This window comes from Ochotona curzoniae, unplaced genomic scaffold, assembly GCF_017591425.1.
Source record: "Ochotona curzoniae isolate NIBS_2020 unplaced genomic scaffold, NIBS_Ocur_1.0 scaffold_3208, whole genome shotgun sequence".
Taxonomy (NCBI): Eukaryota; Metazoa; Chordata; class Mammalia; order Lagomorpha; family Ochotonidae; genus Ochotona; species Ochotona curzoniae.
The window spans coordinates 17,945,748-17,969,337 of NW_024467106.1; the positions used below are offsets into that span (position 1 = coordinate 17,945,748).

General features: G+C 43.4%; 1 protein-coding gene across 1 annotated transcript in view; it reads left to right on the forward strand.

The window, feature by feature from the left end:
• Positions 1-3,763: 3,763 nt before the first annotated feature.
• Positions 3,764-23,590, forward strand: part of PTBP3 (polypyrimidine tract binding protein 3) — an 83,722-nt gene continuing 63,895 nt past the window's right edge. The window contains exon 1 of the mRNA XM_040963177.1: positions 3,764-3,927. The gene's annotated coding sequence lies outside the window, so the exon portion shown is untranslated. The remainder of the gene's footprint in view (positions 3,928-23,590) is intronic.

Consider the following 23,590-nt stretch of genomic DNA (forward strand, 5'->3'; position numbering starts at 1 on the left):
CTGACGTGTTACAGACATGGAAGCAGACGGTGTATAATCTTCTGGGATTGGCTTTTTTTTAACTCAGTAATTTCAGGTGTCTCTATTTTAGGAAATACATATTAATGATTGTGATTTTGTATTTTTTTATGAGATGACATTAAAATGGCTACCTTCCCAGATTCATCTAATGGCTATTATTGCTGACCAATATTGGCATCTTTGTAGGGCTTTATCTTACCTGTAAACAAGAATACGGTAATGGTGGTTAAATGTTAACTAACTACCGCATGCTGCAATACCTTAAGGCAAGTGCTCAAAGGTTAATTTTATCCAAACATAATAGCGTGTATGTGTGTGTGTGTGTGGGGGGGTTATCAGATAAAGATATTTCTGTGGGGAGAATTTTTTGGGTAGATTAGAACAAGCAAAATGTTAGAAAATTATAAACTGTAGTGTCTAACCATCTTCCTTTTCAAAATTTGAGGCAATCAGCAAGTAGGATCTCAGCCTCTTCCCCATCAGGCAGCTAAATGATGGGACAGTGTGAGGCTGAGGGCCCTGAACGATACCTCCTCATTCCAGAACCGCAGAAAACCTCTGAGAACACGGAAGGCCAGGGCTGTGGGAACAGCTGCATTCTATGATCGGTCCTTGAAGACCTAACCTGCTTTCATCTATTGTTTTTGACTCAGCGACTCAAAAACCAAACCTACAAAGTATAGTCCATAAATTCTTAACTTTGGGACCAAGGAATGAAGGAAAGAGAAAGGTTTCACTTTTGTTTTCCAGACAGTCTTGTAATATCTAGGTTTCCGTTGTATGTCTGAATGATTAAGTATTTGGGAAATCACATTTGGTTTTGCTAATTTTAGTCAGGTACACTTTCTTTTGCAGACTTTTCAAACTTATATGGATAATGAGTTTCACACATCACATATACTAGTTGCGATATCTGTTTGCAATCTTTTTTTAAAGATTTATTTATTTTTATTGGAAAGTCATAGTTACAGAGAAAAAGAGAGACATAAAGATCTTTCATCTGTTGGTTCACTCCCTCAGTAGCCACAATGGCCAGAGGCAAGCCTATCAGAAGCCAAGAACCAGGAGCTTCATCTGGGTCTCCCTTGTGGGTGCAGAGTCCCAAGGCTTTGGGCAGTCCTCTACTGCTTTCCTAGGCCACAAGTAAAAAACTGGATGGGAAGCAAAGCAGCCAGGATATGAACTGGCACCTATGTGGGATCCTGGTGCATACTGAAGGCAAGAATTTAGTCACTGAGCCATCATACCAAGCCCTCTGTTAGCAATCTTAAGGCATGAACTAAGAGAAATATAATTTTCTTTAATAATTGAGACTATAAATTATTTGCATAGTCTGAAGGGAGTTATTTGAATAATATTTGTCGAATCTGAAATGCTTATAGTCACTGTTTCTAGTCTCTGTTCCACAATTTAACTTTTTTCCCAAGATGCATGTATTTATTTGAAAGGCAGAGTCAAAGAGAGAGAGAGAGAGTTATCTTTCATTACCAGTTCACTCCATAAATGGCTGAAATGGCTGGCTGGAGCTACGCTGGTGTGACACCAGGAGCCAGGAACTTCTTCTGTGTCTTTCATGTGTGTGCCTGGGCCCAAATGGTTGGGTCATTCTCTGCTGCCCTCACAAGTGCGTTAACAGGAAGCTGAATCTGAAGCGCTGCAGCTTGGACTTGAATGGAGGGCCCGTATGTGATGGCAGTGCCATAGGTAAGGGCTTTACCTTACTGGCACGGCACCAGGCGCCACTGCAATTTCACTTCAGGGAATCCACCCCTCAAATGAAATGACATGTGTGAACATGCTCACACACAAATGGTGCTTCCTTAGAAACATATAGAAATAACATACATTTCTGCTAGTTTTGGAAAAGATTAAATTATGGCACATGTAATAATTCACAAATTACAGAACATGAAATACATACTACGTAGTTCTAAATACTACATAAGTACTACATAAATACTACATAAGTACTACATAAATACTACATAAGTACATAGTACATAAATATTACGTAGTACTAAAAATATTAAGTAAAGGGCCAATTCAGTGGGTGAAGCCACTGCCTGTCACTCTGGCATCTCATATGGGCACTGGTTCAAATCCCAACTACCTAACTTCTGATCCAGCTCCCTGCTAATGTGTCAGAGAGCAGCAGTGGGTAGCCCAAGCCCTTGGGCACCTAACACCCACATGGGAAACCCAGATGAAGCTCCTGGCTCCTTGCAGCCATTTGGGAAGTGAACCAGTGGATAGAAGATCTCTCTGTCTTTCAAACATACAAATAAGGGACTAGCTCATTAACACAGTATATCCCAAATATACTGCATCCGCTACTTATTTTTGCAGAAACTTTATATTCTCATTTCACAATTTAGGGTGGCAATATTTACAAGTATAGCTTAACGCTTGGACCTAACACACACATGTACACTTAACATTCTGGGAAAAAAGGACTGAAACAGTTTAAAAACGCATTTATAGAATTATAACACCCCGCCTGTTTAAAAATTAGTTTCTGTCCACTAAGCCATAAATCAAGGGATTCATGCAATCCTAACATTGCAACCTGTGCATCCCTGCAGTGCCTGGCATGCAGTGACTGCCTGATGGCTGAACCCCGTTTAAAATCTTTTGAGGAGCACCTACTTGCTTGGCCAATGAGCGGCAGAAGGGCTAGTCCCTTTTCTAAGACAGCCAAAAGAATCCAGTGGCGGACAACATTAAGTTACTCACGTTTTGGTGATCCGTGGATGAAAAAGTCACTCCATCTCAGAACTGGACTACAAAAGGGGAAAAGGTGAGCCTGCGGTGCTGACTATATCATAGATGATACATAGATGATACATCTTTTTGTTTTGGTTCAGATCCCAAGGAAGGGCTCTATTGAAAAGTTTGCTGGCTGTGAATCTCGGGCAAATCACTTCACGTCTATTCCTAGCAGTTACCTCACCAACACACACACTCTCCGAGGAATGAATGAGTGAACTTTTATAAACGCTGGCAGTACAATGAATGCTTCACGTAAACTCCGGACCAGAGGATTGAAAATCGCCCTCAACACGGAAAAACCGGAAAAACCGCATCCGGTCCTGGGAAGTGTCCCGAGCCTCACCCATCCCCGCAACCACACCTAAGGTCCCCGAGGGCGACTTCCAGCTCGGGCCGGGGGCGGTGGTCGTCTGGCCCCGCGTCTGGAGGCCGGGGCTCCGACGGCCACCGCCAGTGGTGATGTGGGAGGGACCTCCGGCCTCGCCCACAGGAGCAAGTCCGCCTGGGTCCCGGGGAAGGGTCCCTGAGAGACCGCCTCACCTACTCCGCTCCCTCCGGTTACTCCCGCCCGCAGAGGGAGGAGTTCAAAGCCCGCAGCCGCCCCAGCCTGCGAAGCCGGAAGACCCGCGCGGCCAGGGCGGGTGGGCGGGGCCGGGCCGGCGGCAGGGGCGGCGGAGCGGGAAGCACAAGGCGCGCGCTCCCGGGAGCGCAGGCGGGGACGCGCAGGCGCGCGCGAGGGGCTGAGGGCGGAGGGAGGGGCGGGCCCTGACGGCGGCCGCAGGAAGAGGGCGCCCTGGAGCCGAAGCCGGAGAGCGGCCGGGCGCGCGGGCCGGGGCTGGGTGCGAGCGCAGGGGCGGGTCCCCCGGGGAGGGCGTCGACGCCGCGGGGGCGGGGCCGGGCCGCGCGGGAACGCGCTCGCGGGGCGGGGAAGGCGGGGGCGCGGCAGTGGCGGGAGCGTGCCCGGTCCCCGCCCCTGTTTCCCACTCTCCTTCCACCTCGGAACCGGCCGGGGCTCGGCAAGAGGCTCCGCGCGTCAGTGCCCGGAGCCGCCCTGCTGCCCCCCGCCTCGTCCCCGTCCGCTCGCGGGGAGCCCGTCAGTTCCCGCCCCGTGCGCTCCTCCAACCGGGCCATGGATGGGTAAGTGCTCCGGGCAGCGCGGCGGGCCGGACCGGGCTGCGCCGGCCCCGCTTCCTGTGGGCGCGTGTCGCCGAGGCCGGGAGGTGGGGAGCGGAGGGAGGAGGGAGCCGGGCGCGGCGCCGGCGGGTCGGAGGAGCGGCCGCCCCGGCCCTGCTCGACGACGGGGCTTCCGGGCGCCTCCGTGGGGAGCCGCCGAGGCGCCGCAGCCGCTGCTTCCTGCACGCCGTGGCCCCGGAGCGTCCGCCCCGTCACACCCTCACAGGGCGCACCGGGCAGCAAAGGGAAACCCGGTCCGGCCGCCGGTACCGGGGCCCGCCCTTCGCGACTCGAGTCCCAGGAGCCTCGGCCGGCCTCCCCACACTTCCTCTCAAAAAAAAAAAAAATGGTGCGCGGCGCCGGGGGAGGCGGGGGCGGCGCTCGGGACGGGCAGGCGGGCGCCGGGGCTGCCGACCTCCGGTCCTGGCCGCCCGGGGAGTTGCTGTTTACCGGTGAGGTGGGGCGAGTGCCGGAGCTTTTTTTCTTTTTTCTTTCTTTTTTTCTTTTTATTTCCCTCGGCGGCGAGGCGAGGGGTGGACGGCGAGTGCGCGCGTCCGGACACGTCTGGGCGGCGACCGGGTTCCGAACCCCGGCCCCGCGCGGAGTCTCGGGGCTGCCGGGCACCGACCCGGCTCCCTTGACCCGGGCTTCGAGATAATGTGGGCAACTTCTTGGTACCTGGCGTATGGACTTAGTGGCCGGGGACGATCCCCCACCTTCCCCCGCCTTCCATCCCCAAGAAACTTCCTGAATGCTGTGTCCTGTAGGCAAAACACTGTGAAAGTAGAATTTACAGGGAGCTTTCAGAAGCTCAACAATGTATTGATGAAAGTTAACAAAAATAGAAATTGGGAATCGGCTGCGCTAACAAATTTTCTGGGAACTCAGGTGTGGGGTGGGACTTGCCATTTTAATGATTAGGAAAAAAAACTCCTCGGATTTCAGTGAATTAACTGGAGGTTCGTAGTATCGATATCAGGGTTTATGGAAGTGTCCGACTGTGTTTAAGTTCGAGATTATGAGTCCACTTACTTACTCCGTTTGGTATTTGAGGTTCTGTTTGGTTTGTTACCTGCTTTGGATGACAAGATTTCTCTTAGGCCTCGTTGTGGACGCTGGAACTTGCTAGGGCCATGAAAACCGCTTATGGTTTCCCTCTAAGATGGTGGTTGTCATGCTGTAGAAAGACTGGAATCTTCCATCAGTTTTTGCCCTCGTTAGACTTCATTTATCTGAGTTTCACAACATTGGATATGTGGTCTAGGGAGCAACTCATTTCAATGTAGGTTGTGTGCTTCTGACAACCTCAAAGTGCGGTTTCAGAATTTTTTTGGTGTTTGTGCTAATGTCTTCAGTGCTGTTTATTTAGTGGAAGCTGTTTTATTGTCTAATCACAGCCAGCTGTCAAGGTCTATTTCACATTACCTTAAACATTTTGTATGTGTGCAGGATTTTGCTGTTTTAGTGATCTGTGCCAATATGGCAGCGTTTCTCGGTCCAGGAAGGCCATGAAATTAGTGATCTTGGTGTGTAGGGAATTGTGGCTAGGAGGTTTGTTTGGCTTCAGGTAGGGACGCGAGCTGGCTTTTCCTGTCCTAAGATTTATAGTTATAATGAAGCAGGCTCTTGAGTTTTGAGTCCTGGCTGTTAGACTCTTGAACAACTGAGTCCTGCCAGCTTACTGTCTTTGGTCGCGTTTAAGCAGTCCGAGGTTTGGAAGTGAGGAATGAGTTGATTGGTGTGAGCGTGGAGAGCAGTAATGCAGCCACGGGAGGGCACGTTCCTTTGGGGGTTCAAGTTGAGCAGGGTTGGCTGTGTCTGGGCTGGTAGCTACAGGTATCACACGGTTTCACTTTTAATGTAGAAAACTTCATTTATCACACCTAATTTCAAGTTTCAAAATTTTACAGAGGAAAAGCTAAAAAGAAAAAAAAAAAAGAGGCATGGTTGTATTTTCTGAAATGAATCCCAGTCCAGAGTCGTGTATTTGTTTTCCTTTATGAGGTTCTGATGACATTACAGGGTTTTAAAAGTGTGTGGAATTTACTTTGCCTTTTCTTTTAACAGATTGGGAGATTGGGTGTTAATTGGAAGCATCAAAGAGATGCATTTCCGCATGGAAGAATTTTATAAGGGTGTTTACACTCTGATCTTTGGGGATGTTTTAGTTGAATACACCGAAATTTTGCCTGTTAGGTAAATTGAATCTGTGTGCTTTCCCACAGCCTGAAAAGGTCCCTTTGCCTTGTTTTGGATAGTAAATAAAAAACAAGCCGCCAGACAGCATACTCCCTTCTTTAGTTCCTCTTCAAACTCAAGCTGCCCTTTGATGCATGTGCGCCTTTCCTCTTAAGACATAATTTGTACTGAAGCACAGTTTTGACATGGGAAAGAGTCTTAGACAAAGCGTTTCTTGAAAAAATTTGATGTGTAAAATGTAGCATTTAATTACTTCTAGTTCTGAGAAACTGTCCTAACTATTTTGCTGAGCATTTGGGTGAAATGGGCCAGCTTACAAGATATCTTCTAACTTCTCCAAGCACTGGTTTTGTTTCATTTAGAACATAAGACATGTGCCTTCATACCAGTCACTGGGAAGAACAGACTTCAGCGACTTTGAGTTTGTTAGCTCCAGGTCAGTGAGTAAACACGCCTGTTGGTAAAGCACAATTAGACTCTTCTAAATAGTAAAATGACTTCAGACCTTGTTACGGACTTGACTTTAATACTCTGCTGTTACTAGGCTGTCCCATCATCTTTCTTTGTATTAATGTTTCACAACTCATCACATTCTTTTATTATTTGTTGTTATAATGCTTTTTCTTTTCTCTTTAATCTTATTATCTCTCTTCTAAAAGCTTGTCCTCTAACTTTGTTTTCCATTTCTCTTTTTACTTTTTCCATACAGTGTTGTTACAGATCTTATAGCAGTCGGTTTAAAGGTAGGAATCTTTTACTATCCTTTCATAAACATTTTTATGTCTTGATTTTTCACACTTTTTTCCAGTAGTGAAGGCGTCTCCCCTGCTCACAAAATTGAATGCTTTATTGTGTGGTGATGATATTTTAATTTTATTTAACTCTGACCTGAGTAGATCTGCGGTTAATGTTAGATTTTATGTATTTTCAAGATAGAGCTGTGGTGTTAACTATTTGAAATGTGAGCAAAAGACAGTCCAAGGCCTAACAAAGTGGGCTTTTGTTTTTGTTTTGTTTTAGCAGTTGAATGTAAACTGGGCTCTGATTTTCTATCCTATTTTTTTGATCCTCTTTCATAAAGATGCTTAGAAGTAACAGCAGCTGATATTCTTCGTTGCCTCTGTGTGTCAGGGGCTTTGCATTTATTTTCACTAGTCGCTGTAACAATCCTTCAAGGTAGGTGATTAATATCTCTGTTTGAAAGATTTAAAAAATGACTTCAGAAAGCCTGCGACCAAGATACAGGGTGGTGTTCAACCCCTGTCTTGCTGGTTCAGATGTCAACATTTTTGTAACTAGCCACAACCATTGGAGATCCTACTTAAAAGGTTTAAATCTGGGTGATTAATATTTTATAGTGATTTTTTTTTTTTTTGGTCAGTTGGTTTATTAACATCCTCTCATGTTAAATATAAAGTAATCAATTTCATCAATGTGAAGCTTTTAAAATATAGGTGGATTTTGATGTTTTCCTTTAGTTATTTTATATAGCTGGGTTAGCAATCTAGTCCTAGAGGCAACTTATGTATTGATTATCTTCGAAAGAAAGAAGCAGTTCTATGTACTATGTATTTTAAACAACTCAGTGCTTGTAGTGGCAGAAACATTTAAAGTGAGTCTTGCTTTGGTTTTATTGGAAATGTAACTTGATTCTAGAATTTAATCTGATAGAAGAGATATTTGTAAAACTTACTATTTAAGAGTTGAGAAAGAGTTAAGAAATTAATGCCTGAATCTTTGCCTGTCATGTTATTGTGGGAGACAATAGATCTTGATATTAAGTGAAATGAAATTTAGAGCTTAAGTACAGAATATGCCTTTCTCGCTACAAAGTTAGCAGAAAACACGAAGGTCAGGTGCTGGGGTGCCTCCATCCCATTTTGTACTGCTGCAGGCTTCTGATCCAGCATTGCTGCTGATGGATCCTGGGAGGCAGCTGATGGCGGACCTGTGCTTGCCCCTGCCACCCACTGGGCGCCCTGCTGAGTTCTGGGCTCCAGGCTCTGACCTGGCAAAATGTCCACGTGTCAGGAGAGAACTAGCAGATGGAAGATACTATGTCGGCCTCTCTGTTACTCTTGCAAGTAGATGAAATGAAATTTTAGAAAGACGAAATTCTAGTAGAAAGAGAACTTGAGCTAATTAATTGAAAAATCTGTGTTTTATGGATTTAAGTATTAGAAAGATGCTGTAAAATTACTCATGGAATTTTCCATAAAAGTGGTTTTTCTTGGATACCGTCTAAGGAGGTTTAATTACCAAATAATAGGCCAGTAAGACTCATTGCATTCGATTGTCTGAAAGATAAGCCAACAGTTAACTTCCTTTGTTTGCTGTCTTAATGTAATGACAGAACAAATACTTTTTTTTTTTTTAAAGATTTATTTTTATTATTTTTTCATTGGAAAGGCGGATATACAGAGAGGAGAGACAGAGTGGAAGATCTTCCGTCCGATGATTCACTCCCCAAGTGAGCGCAACGGCCGATGCTATGCCGATCCGAAGCCAGGAGCCTCTTGCGGGTCTCCCATGCGGGTGCAGGTTCCCAAAGCTTTGGGCCGTCCTCTGCTGCTTTCCCAGGCCACAGGCAGGGAGCTGGAAGGGAAGCGGGGCTGCCGGGATTAGAACCGGCGCCCATATGGGATCCCGGGCGTGCTAGGCGAGGACCTTAACCACTTGCGCCACCGCGCCGGGCCCAACAAATACTTTTAGGCAGCGGCAAGCATTGGTTTCATATTGTGCTCCATATGTTACCTTTTTGAAGTCAGAAAAGCAATGTGGATTTTTTTTTTCTTAGAATTCTCTTAAATATAAATGCATTAATATAGGGGAAAAGCTGAGTTTTGAGGATTGAGTGATTCAGTGGATGCCGTGAAGGCAGGAATTTTGATATTTTCTACAACATTTTGTTACTTGTGTCTGGTATATATCCTCAAAATTATTTGATGAATAAAATTAATGCCAGATTGTCATGCAGTTAGGTGGCAAACTTATATTGGAATCTAAGCCTTCTAATTCTGTTAATGTGTCTTCTGTTAGATATATATCATAGTGAGAAAGTTTCTGCTTTGATGTTAAGCCTGGAATTTTCTTGAAGACAAGGGAACATTTTGAGACACTTAATTGAAAGCCATGCCGTATTTTACCAAGTTGTATGCATATTCCATGTGGAGCATCACTTTTTTGAGTGTGGTCTTAACTAAGAAAACCAGCTTTTGGTACTTATGAAATATTTATTTTTTATGATTATGTTTTGAGATGATTGTTAAAAACAGAAGTAACTGCTGTCCTTAATTTTGAATTCTTGTTAATGAAGAACCAACCAGGTGATTGTGAGTGATATATGTATGTTTCTAGAACTTGATTGTATCAGATAAATCGGAATACCAGCATTGTGGGTAACAGCTTTTTCTGTTTGTACCTTGGTGTATTTTTTATGTTTAACCTATATTTTATTACTAGCTAACTCATCTTAAGCTTAGATAGTTCCCCCATTCCTAGTAGCTTTTCTTTTCTTTTTTTTTTTTTTAAAGATTTATTTTATTTTCATTGGAAAGGCAGATATACAGAGAGGAGAGACAGAGAGGAAGATCCTCCGTCCGATGATTTAGTCCCCAAGTGAGCTGCAACGGCCGATGCTATGCCGATCCAAAGCCAAGAGCCTCTTCCAGGTCTCCCACACGGGTGCAGGGTCCCAAAGCTTTGGGCCTTCCTCAACTGCTTTCCCAGGCCACAGGCAGGGAGCTGGAAGGGAAGCGGGGCCGCTGGGATTAGAACCGGCGCCCATATGGGATCCCGGGCGTGCAAGGCGAGGACCTTAACCACTGTGCTACCGTACCGGGCCCCCTAGTAGCTTTTCAAAATGCCATAGTAGCTATTGAAATATTTTTGAGTGATATTCTTCTATATTAAATGTTTTAGCCTTTTCATTGTATTTTGAGTAGATAGTTGAGTATTGAGAAGCACATGTGTTCAAGAAGTAACATAATTGGCTTCCTGTAATTGCCATGCCTGCCACTATAGGAAAAAATAATGCAGCTTGTTTGAACAGTTTTGGAAGCAATTTTCTGTTTGTTTGAACAGAAGTTAGCAAACTTGGGTCAAATCCAGCTTGCCACCTGTTTTTGTAAATAGTTCCACTGGAACTCAGCTATGCTGTTTTGTTTTCAGTGGCTACTTTTACACTAAAATGGCAGAGTTGAATACTTGCAGCTAAGGCTGCAAAGCCTGGGGCCCAGTGTGGTGACTGGGGTCCTTGCCTTGAAAGTGCCAGGTTCGCATATGGGTGCCGGTTCTAATCCCTGCAGCTGTACTTCCCTTCCAGCTCCTCGCTTGTGGCCTGGGAAAGCAGTCAAGGGCGGGGATAAGCCTTGGGACCCTGCACCCACATGGGAAACTCAAAAGAAGCTCCTGGTTCCTGGCTTTGGGTCAGCTCAATTCCAACCGTTGCAGCCCCTTGAGGAGTGAACCAGTGGACAGAAGATCTTCCTCTCTGTCTCTCCTCCTCTCTGTATATCTGACTTTGCAATAAAAATAAAATAAATCTTTAAAAAAAAAAGTTTATGTTAGGAAAAGAATATGTTAAAAAAAAAATAAAAAGATTGCAAAGCCTAAACATATCTACCCTCTGGCCCTTTACAGAAAGAGTTTAGTACTGTGCCTGCTGTATGGGAAATATTGAAGGCCTTTGCTACAGAATCTTTTTTTAGAGTAAAATACACAGATCTTTAGGGGACACAGTACATTAATTTTAAAAATTGTATTTTATTTGAAATGCATAGAGACAGAAAAAGAGCAAAGAGGAGCTCTCCCATACTCTGTTTCATACCCCAGTTGCCCACAGGCTGGGACTAGACCAGGCTGAAGGGAGGAAACCAGACCCCAGTCGAGATCTCCCTGAGTCTGGAACAGAGTGAGAAATTGAACCCAGTACTCTGGGTGCGGTATGGGTGCTACAAATGTCACATGACCCTCTGAGCTACCCCTCATTGTAGTTTAATTTGAATTGTTTAGCTGACTTGTGGTAAGTACCCTTTTATGTGTTTTGTTAGACATTAATTATCTTTTTTAGTGAATTTCTGTTAAATATTTTGCTTATTGTAATCTTAAAAATATTTGTTAGATTTTAATTTGTAATCATTTCAAAATGTTTGCTACTCTTAGTTGGACTTCTCTTTAAGGATTCATTTATTTGTTTGGAAGACAGGAGAACATGAGCATGCTTCCATCTGCTGGCTCACTCCTGAATAGTGACAACAGTGAGGACTGGACCAGGTGGAAGCTAGGAGCCTAGAACTTCATCCTGTTTCCCTTGTTGGCACAGGAATTGAAGCACTTGGCACGTGCTCTGCAGCTTTCCTAGGCATATTAACAGGAAGCTAGGTAGGAAGTTGAGCAGCTAGACTCAGATTGGTACTTGATATGGTGTGCTGACATTGGCCATGACTGCCACACCCACTGTGCCACAATTTTTTGTTTTTTTGATGAGAAAAAGCAATGGCAGAGTAAGGTAGGGGAAGAGAAGGAAGGAAAGAACGAGAGAAGTCTTTTCGTTCATTGGTTCCTTTTCCAAATGGCCACCACAACTGTGGATAGACCAGGGCAAAACCCAGGAGCCAGGAACTTAATCCTCTTGTCCGCGTGGGTGGTAAGGAAACAAGAACTTGAACCATCATCATCTGCTTCCTTCCTGGGTGCGTGTTAGTGAACCGGATGCGAGGCAGAGGAGCTGGGACTTGAACCAGGCACTATGGTATTAGATATGGTTGGCCCAGGTGACGGTCTAACTTGCTGTGCCACAACTCTCCCACTTTATTTTTTTGTTTAGATTGCTGTTTTGATCAGAGAACATGCTTTGAATAGTTTCAGTTCATTTATTTCCTGTGATTTGTTTTGATGTTAAGTATGGTGTGAGAATATATTTAAACGTGCCATCAACTTTTAATGGGTATAGTGTCGATAAATGTCATTAGAGAAACTGGTTGAAAATTCAAGTGTCTGTGCCCTTACTGATTTTCCTTCTATTCTGTCACTTACTGAAATAGAAGAAGGATATTGAAGCTTCAGTCCAGAAATGTAGATTTATGTATTTGTTTTTGCTTTGTGTTTTGAAGCTCAGTTACTCGATACATTCATTAGGTGCTATCCTATTTTCTTGAGAACTGACCCTTTTTATTATGAAATATCTCAAGATAGATCATGTCCTGAAGTCAGCTTTGTGGACGTTACTTCTTAGCATTGTTACAGTTAACGTTTGTATGGTGTGTCTTTTTTCCTGTAGGGTGTGTGTGTCTGTGTGTGTTTTCTAAAAAGATTTATTTATTTGAAAGGTAGGATGACACAGAGGGAGACGCAGAGAGAAAGAGACAGATGTTTCATCTGCTGTTTTTTTTCTCCCAAGTGCCTTTAACAGCTGGGTCTGGGCCAGGCTGAAGCTGGGAGCCAGAAACTCCCCCCGCATCCTGGTCTTCCATAGTGGGTAATAGAAACCCAAATACTTGACCCATCATCTGTTGCCTCTCAGGCACAATAACAGGAAATTGCATTATAAGTAGAGTAGCTGAGAACTGAATCTGTGTCCCAGTGGCAGTATAACCCACTGAGCTGTAACTGGGCTGCTGCTATGGTGTAGCTGGTTAAGTCTTTGCCTGTGGCATAGACATTCCGTATGGATGTTGATTCCAGTCCTGCTACTCCACTTTTAATCCACTTCCCTGCTGATGGGCCATCTTATGCTGATTTTCCTAGATACGTGAGCAGGGATCTGATTGCAAGTGGGGCAGTGGGAAAAGGAACCCGTGTCTAAATAGGATGCCCATGTCACAAGCACCGGTTACCCTCTATGCCACGATGCTAGCCCCAATCTTAACAAATTTACAAATTTTACAGAAAGGTTGCAAGAATAGTACAGAAAACTTACATACCCTTTTCCCACTTAGTTCACATTTGCCTCACTTGTCATTTCTGTCTACCCTCCCCTCTTCCTTCCTCTTTTGTAAATGTGTGCATGCACTTCTCTCTGTTATGTGTGTATTTTTTATACATACATGTTTCTCTTGTGGGGCGGGGGAGAGTATATCATAATCATTTAAGTAATTGCTGTGTTTTTCTGTAGACTTACTAGTTTTCCTTTCAAAATCAATAAATGTTCAGGTGATACTTGGGGCATTATATAGTTCATTGACAAAAAAAAAGATGACTTATTTGAAAGGCAAAGTTAGAGAGTGATTCACTCCCCAAATGGTCCAGCCGAAGCCGGGAGCCTGGCGCACCATCCAGATCTCACATGGGTGTGTGGGCCCAAGGTCTGGAGCCACGTTCTGCTTGCTCAGGCAAATGAGCGAGGAAGTGGAGCAGCTATTATTCAAACTGGTGCCCATATGGGATACCAGCAATATAAGCAGCCACATTGCAACTCCTAATACTGGCATTAACTGGCATTAAACCCCTAATTGTTCCAGAGTATATTACCTCCAAGCAAAGACTTTCCCTTATAATATATCAGTATAATTATGAACAATCAGGAGATTAATCTGCAGTCGTTTTTGTTCTCTTAAACTATTTTTTATTTATTTTTTTTACTTTTGAGAGAGATTTCCCATTTGTTGGTTCATTCCTCGAATCACCGCAATAGCCAAGGCTGAGCCCTCCAGAGCCAGGATCTCAGTTCATGTTTCCTTCTTGAGTGGCCGTGACCTCCTGCCTCTCAGGGTTGTGCATTAGTAGGAAGTTAGAATCAGGAGTGGAGCTGGAGCTCAAAGCCAGTTCACCCCCGTGCATGGTGTGGGCGTCCCAGGTAGCAGTTGAATCAGCGTAGCACGCATCCGTACTTGGTGTCCGTTTTGTTTTATGACCCCGAGATTTGTGAGGAGTGCAGGCTTCTGTTGGCTGTTCTTCCCTTTATCTGTTCTTTCACAGCTAGATCTCAGGTGCATATTTTTTTTCAGGAACACTACAGGAAGTAATACTGTGTTCCTGCCTTGTATCAAAAAGCAAAGGAGATTAATTTGTTCCAGTGGTTTTGATATTTACTTTGATCATTTTAAATTGTGTTTGAAAGTTTTCTACTTTAAATTTGTTATTTTGTCCTTTGTTATTCAGTATTTTGTGGGGTGAAGGCTTGAGATTGTATAAATATTTCTTTATTTTTCTCAGACTTTCCTTGTGCTAGTTTAAACATCCATTAATGAGTTTTCCTGAATCATTTATTTTGATGGTTGTAAAGTGGTGATTTTCTAATTTTATTTTTGGAATCAAGATTATGTTGCTTCTTTTTTTAAAAAAAAAGATTTATTTATTTTTATTGGAAAGTTAGATATACAGAGAGGAGGAGAGACAGAGAGGAAGATCTTCTATCCAATGGTTCACTCCCCAAGTGACTGCAATGGCTGGTGCTGCGCCAGTCGAAGCCAGGAGCCAGGAAGTTCCTCCAGGTTTCCATGCGGGTGAATGGTCCTATGGCTTTGGCTTGTCATCAGCTGCTTTCCCAGGCCACAGACAGGGAGGTGGATGGGAAGCAAGGCTGCCAGGATTAGAACTGGCACCCATATGGGATCCTGCTGCGTGTAGGGCAAGGACTTTAACCACTATGCTATCGCGCCGGGCCCAATCACATGGCTTCTTAAAATGAGCTTGGGAGCTGCCCTCATGGGGCAGTGTGTTAAGCAGCTTCCTTTGACACTTGTATCCCCTACCAGAGTGCCAATTTTAGTCTTAGTTGTTCCCCCCTTCCCCCCCCTCCCCCCCGCTTTTTAAATTTTATTTTATTGGAAAAATGGTAGGTATACAGAGAGAAGGAAAGACAGAAAGATCTTCCATCCACAGGCCCACTTACTCCTCAGGTGGCTGCAATAGTTGGAGCTAAGCTAATCTGAAGCTGGGAGCTACTGCTGGGTCTCCCATGCTGGTGCAGGGTCCCAGGGCTTTGGGTCGTCCTTGACTGCTTTCCCAGGCCAGAAGCAGGGAGCTGGATGGGAAGTAGGGCTGCCGGAATTAGAACTGATGCCCATATGGGATCTTGGCTCATGCAAGGCAAAAATTTAGCCACCAGGCTATTGTGCTGGGCCTACCTGTTCCACTTCTAATTCTGCTCTCTGCTGATGTATCTGAGAAGGCAGTGGATAATGGCTACTTTCCCCGAGCAGTTGGCAAGGAGCCAAATCAGAGTTGGAGCAGCCAGGGCATGCACTGGCACCTCTATGGGATATTACATAACAGTATCACAGATTTCGGTTTTACCCACTATGCCACAAAACTGGCCTGTTTGTTCCTACACTTACTTAAAATCTTAAAAGTTTTATTTTTCATACAATGGTGTTAATTTCAGCATTGGTTTAATAAGCTTCTTCCTCTGTGGGGCTGGCTTTGTGGTATAGTGCATTAAGTGTGGTGCCAGCGCTCCATGTAAGTACTGGTTTACATTCTGGTTGCTCCATCTTCAGTCCAGCTTCCTGATGGTGTGCCAGGGAAGCAGCCAAAGTCGGCCCAAGTGCTTGGCCCCTGCGCTCATGTGGGAGACCTGAAAGGAAGCTCCTGGCTCTTTGGTTTGGCCTTCCTGATGGAAGATCTCTTTCATCCTTAAACCTTCTTTTCGCCTTCTTCTCCTCCACCCTCTTCCTTTCTCTCTGTCACTCTTTCAAATAAGTACAATCTAGTTTTAGCAGTTTACTTTTTTTCATAATAGTCATGCTATTTATTAAAAATATTTATTTTACTTACTTGAGGGGCGGTTTACAGAGAGAGAGAGGGAGAGATCTTCCATCTGTTATTTCATTTCCCAAAATGGTTGCAATGCCTGTTGCTGGGCCAGAGTGAAGTCAGAGCCCAGAGTCTTCATCCTTGTCTCCCATGTGATTGGTAAGAGCCCAAACACTTGGGACCATTTTTCACTGCTTTCCCAGGCACGGTAACAGGAAGCTAGAGCAGAAGTGAAACAACCAGATCTAGGTCTTTCATTCTAGTATGGTGGTAGCTTACACTGCTGCACCACAGTGTCAACCCCATTTTTGACATGTTGTTTTAGATAATATTGAGGCTTTTATGAAGTAATAATCGGTGGTTAGACTATGATATGCCACCTAATAAAGCTATCGAGCCCAGTCGGATGGTGTAGTGGCTAAAGCTTTGCCTTGCACACATCAGGATCCAGTATGGATGCTGATTCATGTTCTGGCTGCTCCACTTGCCACTCAGCTCCCTGCTTGTGGCCTGGGAAAGCAGTAGAAAACAGCCCAAAGCCTTGGCACCCTGAACTCAAGTGGGAGATCCAGGAGAGGGAAGGCTCTGGGATCCTGGGTTCAAATCGGCTTAGCTCCAGCCTTTGCAGCCATTTAGAGACTGAACCAGTGGTAGAAAATCTTTTCTCTTTGTCTTTGCTTCTCATTGTAAATCTGCCTTTCCAAGAAAAAAATAAATGCATTTAAAAAAAAAAGATAAAGCTATCATCCTTCAAGCCAAAATGCCATTTATATCTAAATGTTGAAAGGGGTAGTGTAATTATATTTTTGTGTAAGAATCATGAGTTAGCTGATTGTAACACTGAAGCTCCCGATTAATATTTTGTCACAGAAAAAAAGTTTCCTGTCTGTCTTTCGTTGGAACACAGTCTTGCCTATTTTGTGTGTTGCCCATGATTGCTTTTGTGCCTGCAACAGCAGTTGAGTAACTGGGGACAGATTGTGTGAGCCACAGTGTGTAAGATGCTTTCCCTCTGGCCTTTACAGATGAACGCTTGCCAGCTTCCACGTGAGTGTCGTGGTACAACAGACTGACTGTGTTTGGGATCCTCACATCCAATATCAGAATGCAAGTTCAAGGCATTGCTGCTCTGCTTGTGCTCCAGCTTCCTGCCAATGTGCCTGGAAAGGCAGCAGATGATGGTCCAAGAAATTGGGTTTTTGCAGCATATGTGGGAGACCCAGATGGAGTTCCTTGTACCTGACTTCAGTCTGCTTCACTCTGGACTGTTGGGGAGTTTGATAAGTAAACCGGCAGTTAGAAGCACTTTCCCTCTCTGTCTCTCTCACTTGATTTCTTCCTTTCTCTCCCTCCTCCCTGCTCCATCCATCTATCTCTGCTTCTCTCTAATAATCTGCCTTTCAAATAAATAAATTAAACAAAACGTCTAAAAAGTTTGCCAACACAGTACAATATCTGTTTTTTATAAATTTGTAATGTTAGCTGGATACCTGCTGGCCCAAGTTACTGATTGTATATATATGCCTTCTCTGGCCATATAATGTGTGTTTGGTCTATTGCTTTCTAAAAAGGATGTATTAAAATTTTCAACTCAGTATTTTCTTTGTTTAATAGTGTTGATGATTCATAATTTTAGTTGAATTATGGGTGATTTTCACAATTTTAAAAAATATTTATTTATTTTATTGGAAAGTCAAATATACAGAGAGGAGGAGAGACAGAGAGAAAGATGTTCCGTCCATTGGTTCACTCCCCAAGTGGCTGCAATAACCAGAATAGCACTAATCCAAAGCCAGGAACCAGGGACTTCCTCCGGGTCTCCCATTCAGGTGCAGGGTCCCAAGGCTTTGGACATCCTTAACTGCTTTCCCAGGCCACAGGCAGGGAGCTGGATGGGAAGTGGAGCTGCAGGGATTAAAACCAGCACTCATATGGGATCCTGGTGCATGCGAGGGAAGAACTAGCCACTAAGCCCGTACCAGACCTTCACAATTTTTTTTTTTTTTGTACCAGAAACTTTTATTTATTTGAAAGAGTGACAGAAGGAGTGGGGAGGAGAGCAGAGATCTTCTGTGTGCTGGCTTACTTCCCAAATGCTGCAGTAGTCAGAGGTGGACCAATCCAAAACCAGGAACTAGCAAGTTCTGAGTCTCCCACATGTGTGCAGGGGCCCAGGGACTTGAACCATTCTCTGTTTACTTTCCTAGGTTGTAAGTTAGGAGCAGGATTGGAAGTGGAGCAGCTGGGAAGCAGACTGGTTCCCACGTTGTTTACCAACGCCGCAGGCAGAGGCTGCGCCTGCTGTGCTAGGACATTGGCTCTGTGTGTTGGCTTTACTACTGATTCACGCTTTTTTCTTCTTCTTCTTTTACAGAATTAATGTGTGCTTTATATGAGACTTGTATCTATGAGGGTGTTTTTTGGGAAGAACAGAATTTAATTTTAAAGGCAGCTTGTGAGGGGGGTGGGTTTTTGGCACAGTGAATTGAACCATATACTTGGGCCATTTTCATCTTGTAGTGAGGTGCTAGGTTGGAGTCTTGGCTGCTTTGTGCTTAGTACCCAGGTTCCTGCTAATGTACCTGGGAACATAGAGGAAGAAAGCTCAAGTGCTTGTGCTCCTGAACCCATTTGTGCAGAAGATCAGGATGAGGTTACTGATTCCAGCTTTGCCCTGGCTCAGCTCTGTTGTTGGTATTTGGTGAATGAATTAGTAATGGATGATCTCTCTCTGCCTTTCAAGTAAATAAATAGATCTTTAAAGAATAAGATGAAAAGCATTCTGTCCTTTTACTGGGACTTCTAAGTTCTCAACTGTAGTCACTAATCTCCATTTACCCCATGAACCAGTTCAGACTATAAGCTTTTTATCTTGTTTTGATTTAATTTTAAGGAGTATTTACTTCACAGACAGAGTTACAGAAAGAAGATGTGATAGAGATTCTGTCCACTGGTTCACTTTTCAAATAGCTACAAAAACCAAAAGTGGGTAGGCCACCAGTTGGGAGGCCAGAGCCAGCAGCCAGAAGTGGGTACAGGGCTTGAAACACTTGGGCCATCCTCCACTGCTTTCCCAGGCCCACAAGCAGGAATCTGGATCAGCAGGAACTCAAACCAGTGCTCATGTCGGAGGCTGGCATTGCAGACAGTGGCTTAAATCTCTGTGCCACAACATCAGCCCTTTTCAGTTTTCTTTTTCCTTATTTTTATTTTCTCCTGAAATTCTCACGCCCCTCTCATTTGTAGTTTCTCTGTGGCTGAGTTTGGAAATGGGAGTCGGTGACTTGCTAGTTTCAGGCTCCAGATCAAGACTCACTAATTACCTAGTACAACAAGTACAAAGGCATGTCATCTAGATATGCCATTATGTTATTATGAAAGGACAGATTCCAGAACCTTCCAGGGAGGATCAAGTCAACTTCAAATAAATGAATGCCAGGTTTGCACTTTAGCAACACTATGTGCATATGAAAATGGGAGTGTTTATAATTTTTATTGGAAAAAAATTTTAACTTAGAATTTCTTACTAAGTCAAATGATCATTTGTAAGGATGGTCTTCCCAGACATGCATAGACAAAATTTATCTTGTTTACTATCATTTGGGTAGTCATTTAAGGATGTACTCCAGCTAAATTATAAACTAAGGACAAGGAAAACAGGTTATTGGAACAGTTGAGCCAACCTCCAGAAGAAGTGGAAAGATATTTCAGGTTGATACTGTTCAGAAAGCTTAAAAAATGTAGTCATTCTACATTGGAGGAGAAAAACTTCTTTTTTAATATTTATTTTTATTGCAAAGTTAGATATATAGAGAGGAGGAGAGACAGCAAAAGATCTTGCATCCAGTGATTCACTTCCCAAGTGACCACAATGTTTGGAGCTGAGCCAATCCGAAGCCAGAACTCTTCCTGGTCTCCCATGCAGGTGCAGGGTCCCAAAGCTTTGGGCTGTCCTTGACTTCTTTCCCAGGCCACAGGCAGGGGGCTGGATGGGAAGTGGAGCTGCCGGGATTAGAACCGGCACCCATCTGGGATCCCCTTGCATTCAAGGCAAGGACTTTAGCTGCTATACCACCATGCTGGGCCCCGGAGAAGGACTTTTAAGAAATTCATCTTGGGGGCCCGGCGCGGTGGCGCAAGTGGTTAAGGTCCTCGCCTTGCACGCCCGGGATCCCATATGGGCGCCGGTTCTAATCCCGGCAGCCCCGCTTCCCTTCCAGCTCCCTGCCTGTGGCCCGGGAAAGCAGTCGAGGACGGCCCAAGGCTTTGGGAACCTGCACCCGTATGGGAGACCCGGAAGAGGCTCCTGGCTTCGGATCGGCATAGTATCGGCCCGTTGCGCTCACTTGGGGAGTGAATCATCGGACGGAGGATCTTCCTCTCTGTCTCTCCTCTCTGTATATCCGCCTTTCCAATGAAAAAATAATAAAAATAAATCTTTAAAAAAAAGAAATTCATCTTGGGAGGAAATAGAATTTGATGGAGTGGATAGTGTTGTGGGGAGTTAGGGTAAAAATTGATGTGATTGCAAAAGACAGTGCTGTGAGGGAAAATTTTAAAAGGCAATTAAATATCACAGCTGAGTCAATAAACTCAATCAGAAAGTCATCTTTTTAGTGGGCATTGTTTTGCAGTGTGTTAACCTGCTGCTGGGATGTGCCAACTCATACCGGAGTGCTGGTGCCATTCTGACTAGGTGACTTCAGATCCAGCTTCCTGCTAATGCAACTGGAAAGGCAATATGGTAGCCCAAGTCACTGGATCTCTGCATCCACAGGAAAGACCAGTAGGGAGTTCAGTCTCGTGGCGTTGGCCTGTCCTAATTCCAGGCGTTTGTAGAGTAACCCAGCAGATTGTAGATACCGGTCTCTCTTTTGCTCTGCTTTTAAAGTTGGAAAGAAAAAAATAGGGAAAGAAAAAGTCTTAGTCATACAATGAATTGAATTACAAATGTTGCCTACATGGAGCCAGCATTGTGGTATAAAGCCACCTCCTGTGATGCCAACATACATTATGGGAGCAAGTTTGAGTTCTGGCTGCTCCACTTAATATCCAACGTCCTGCTTATAGCTTGAACAATGCTGTGTATGATGGCCCAAGTGCTTCAGTCTCTGATACCCATGTGGGAGACAAGGATGAAGCTCCTAATTTCTGGGTCGGCCTGGTTCAACTCTGGCTGATTCAGCCAGTTGACGAGTGAACCAGTGGATGAAATCTCTTGTCACCACTTCTCCTCCTCTCACTCTATTAACCCTGAGTTGTAAATAAACCAGTCTCTTCTTTTAAAGAATGTTGCATGGGACTACAATAAATATGGAGTTTGCTCTTGATTCTAGGAACATTATTTTTGAAACGGTCCTAAGAATATGACATTCAGTCATAGAGAATAAAATGAAGATTGCTAGTACCATGCTTTCCAAAGCTGTGTTTATACAGTCATAAAAATGTAAATACTATGTATTGATTTTTAACTTCAAGTCAACCTTTGGACATGAATGAGTAAAGCCCAGAATGGTTATTTTCTCAAGGCAAAATGGAATAAAATAGGAGCTACTGTAACAAAAAAAGGAAGCTATTGGTAGCAGGGCGATATGAGAGCAATTATTATGATAATAGCTTTGTCTTTTGGATTGGAGAGTCAAGGGTAACATTGAATTGACAGAATAGACCATAAGGAAGTAGGTAAAGGAACTTCAAACTGTTCATGGAAAAATTTTGAATTCCATGTTTGTTTTTTCACAATACCTATTTCATTTGAGCTTTTTAAAGTATCTCCAATATTATTAAAGTGCAAAGGTACTTAGAGAAAAATTAAAATTAGGGAATTAAGAATAAATAAACATTAAAAATGTTTATTAGAGATTGATTGGTTTATTCTTAAAGTGAATAACTTCAAAAATAGTGTTGCAAGCACATATTATAGGGTTTTGGGTTCAGCTATTAGGATAAAAAGAACAAACTTAAAATAAATTTGTCTATATGCATATGGAGAACTTACTTGAAAGCGTTACAGAGAGAGGAGGGGTGGAGAAAGATCTATCCATTGGTTCACTCTCCAGATGCCACAACAGCCAGAGCTGGGCTGTCTGAAGTCAGGAGCCAGGAACATCTTACAGGTTTTCCACATGGGAGCAGGGGCCCAAGGAATTGGGCTATCCTCTGCTGCTTTCTTAGGTGCATTAGCAAGGAGCTGAATGCGAAGTGGAGTATCAAGGACACAGATGGACACATATATGAGATACTGGCACCACAGTCAGAGGCTGAACCTATTACCTCATGGTGTTGGCCCCAAGATAGAGAACTCTTTATTTTCAGTATTTTTCCTTCTCTTTCTCCCAAAAGTAACCAATTTCATGTGTTTCACATTTTAGTCACTTTTTTATGTAACTAAAGATAAATACATATATTTTTTAAAGATTTTTTTGTTGTTGTTGTTATTAGAAAGAATCAGAAGCAGAGACAGAGAATAAAGAGATCTTTCCTCTACTGGTTTACTTCCCCAAATAACTAGAGTTGGGTGATCTGGAACTAGGAGCTTCTTCCAGGTCTCCAATGTGGGTATAGGGGCCCAAGATCTTGGATCCATCTTCTGCTGATTTCCCCGGCACATTGGCAGGGAGCTGGATCGGAAGTGGAGCAGCCAGGACTTGAATGAACCACACTCATTTGGGATGCTGGTGCTTTAGGTAGAGGCTTAACCTACTATGCTATGGAGGTACTGGCCTCTTTCCCCTGTAATATTAAAGATTATGTATTTATATATGCTATCTCTGATCTTTTCAGCAATATGTTAGGGAACCTTAAAATCCTCTTCACTTTATTTTTAAATTTTACCAGCTGAAAAATATTTTGTGGTTGTGGCAGCTATTTATCAAGTCCTGTATTTTTATGTTATATCCAATATTGTGCTACAGTAATTGTTATGAGTAATCTTGTACACATGTCATTTCATAATTATGAATTTGTGGTGATGAGATTGAGTCCAGTCTTGAGGTTGCTATGTGAACACTTGAGTGTTTCAGGTAAATAGCATTAGGCTCACTTCCTGGAGTTGGCTATGTTGTACTCTTAATTTTGAACGAAAGGTTGGGCCATCAAGTAGTGCTTTTGTGGGGTGTGTAGGTGAGAATGCTATCCCGGTTTTACTACGTTTCTTTTATGAATTAGGTAGTTCATATTTTTGTATCTTTATAGGCCAGTTAAATTTGGGGGGGGATATTGTTATTTTTCTGTCCTTTATTTTTCTGTTTTCACAATATTTTTTACCTCAAATTCTAGAAGTTCTTTGTAAATTAGAGTTAGAAATTCTGAGTTATATAAATCGGTGCTATAATCTGTTGAATTAATTGCAAACATTCTCAATGTGTCATGTGATTTTCGTATGAAGCTTTCTTCCATGCTGTGGCTTTTGAGTTTTGGATAACTGAATATGTTGTAGTTTTCATACAGCTCTAGATTTGAGTTATATTATGCTTTTAGTCGTTGAGAGTTGGAATAACTCATTTTTCTCTAATACCTGTTTGATTATTTTTCAAACATAGGTTTTGATTTATTTGTGCTTTATCCTAGTGTGTGATATGAGATTGGAGTAAATTTTATTTATTTATTTTTAAAGATTTATTTTTTATTATTATTTTTTTAATTGGAAAGGCGGATATACAGAGAGGAGAGACAGAGAGGAAGATCTTCCATCCGATGATTCGCTCCCCAAGTGAGCGCAACAGCTGATGCT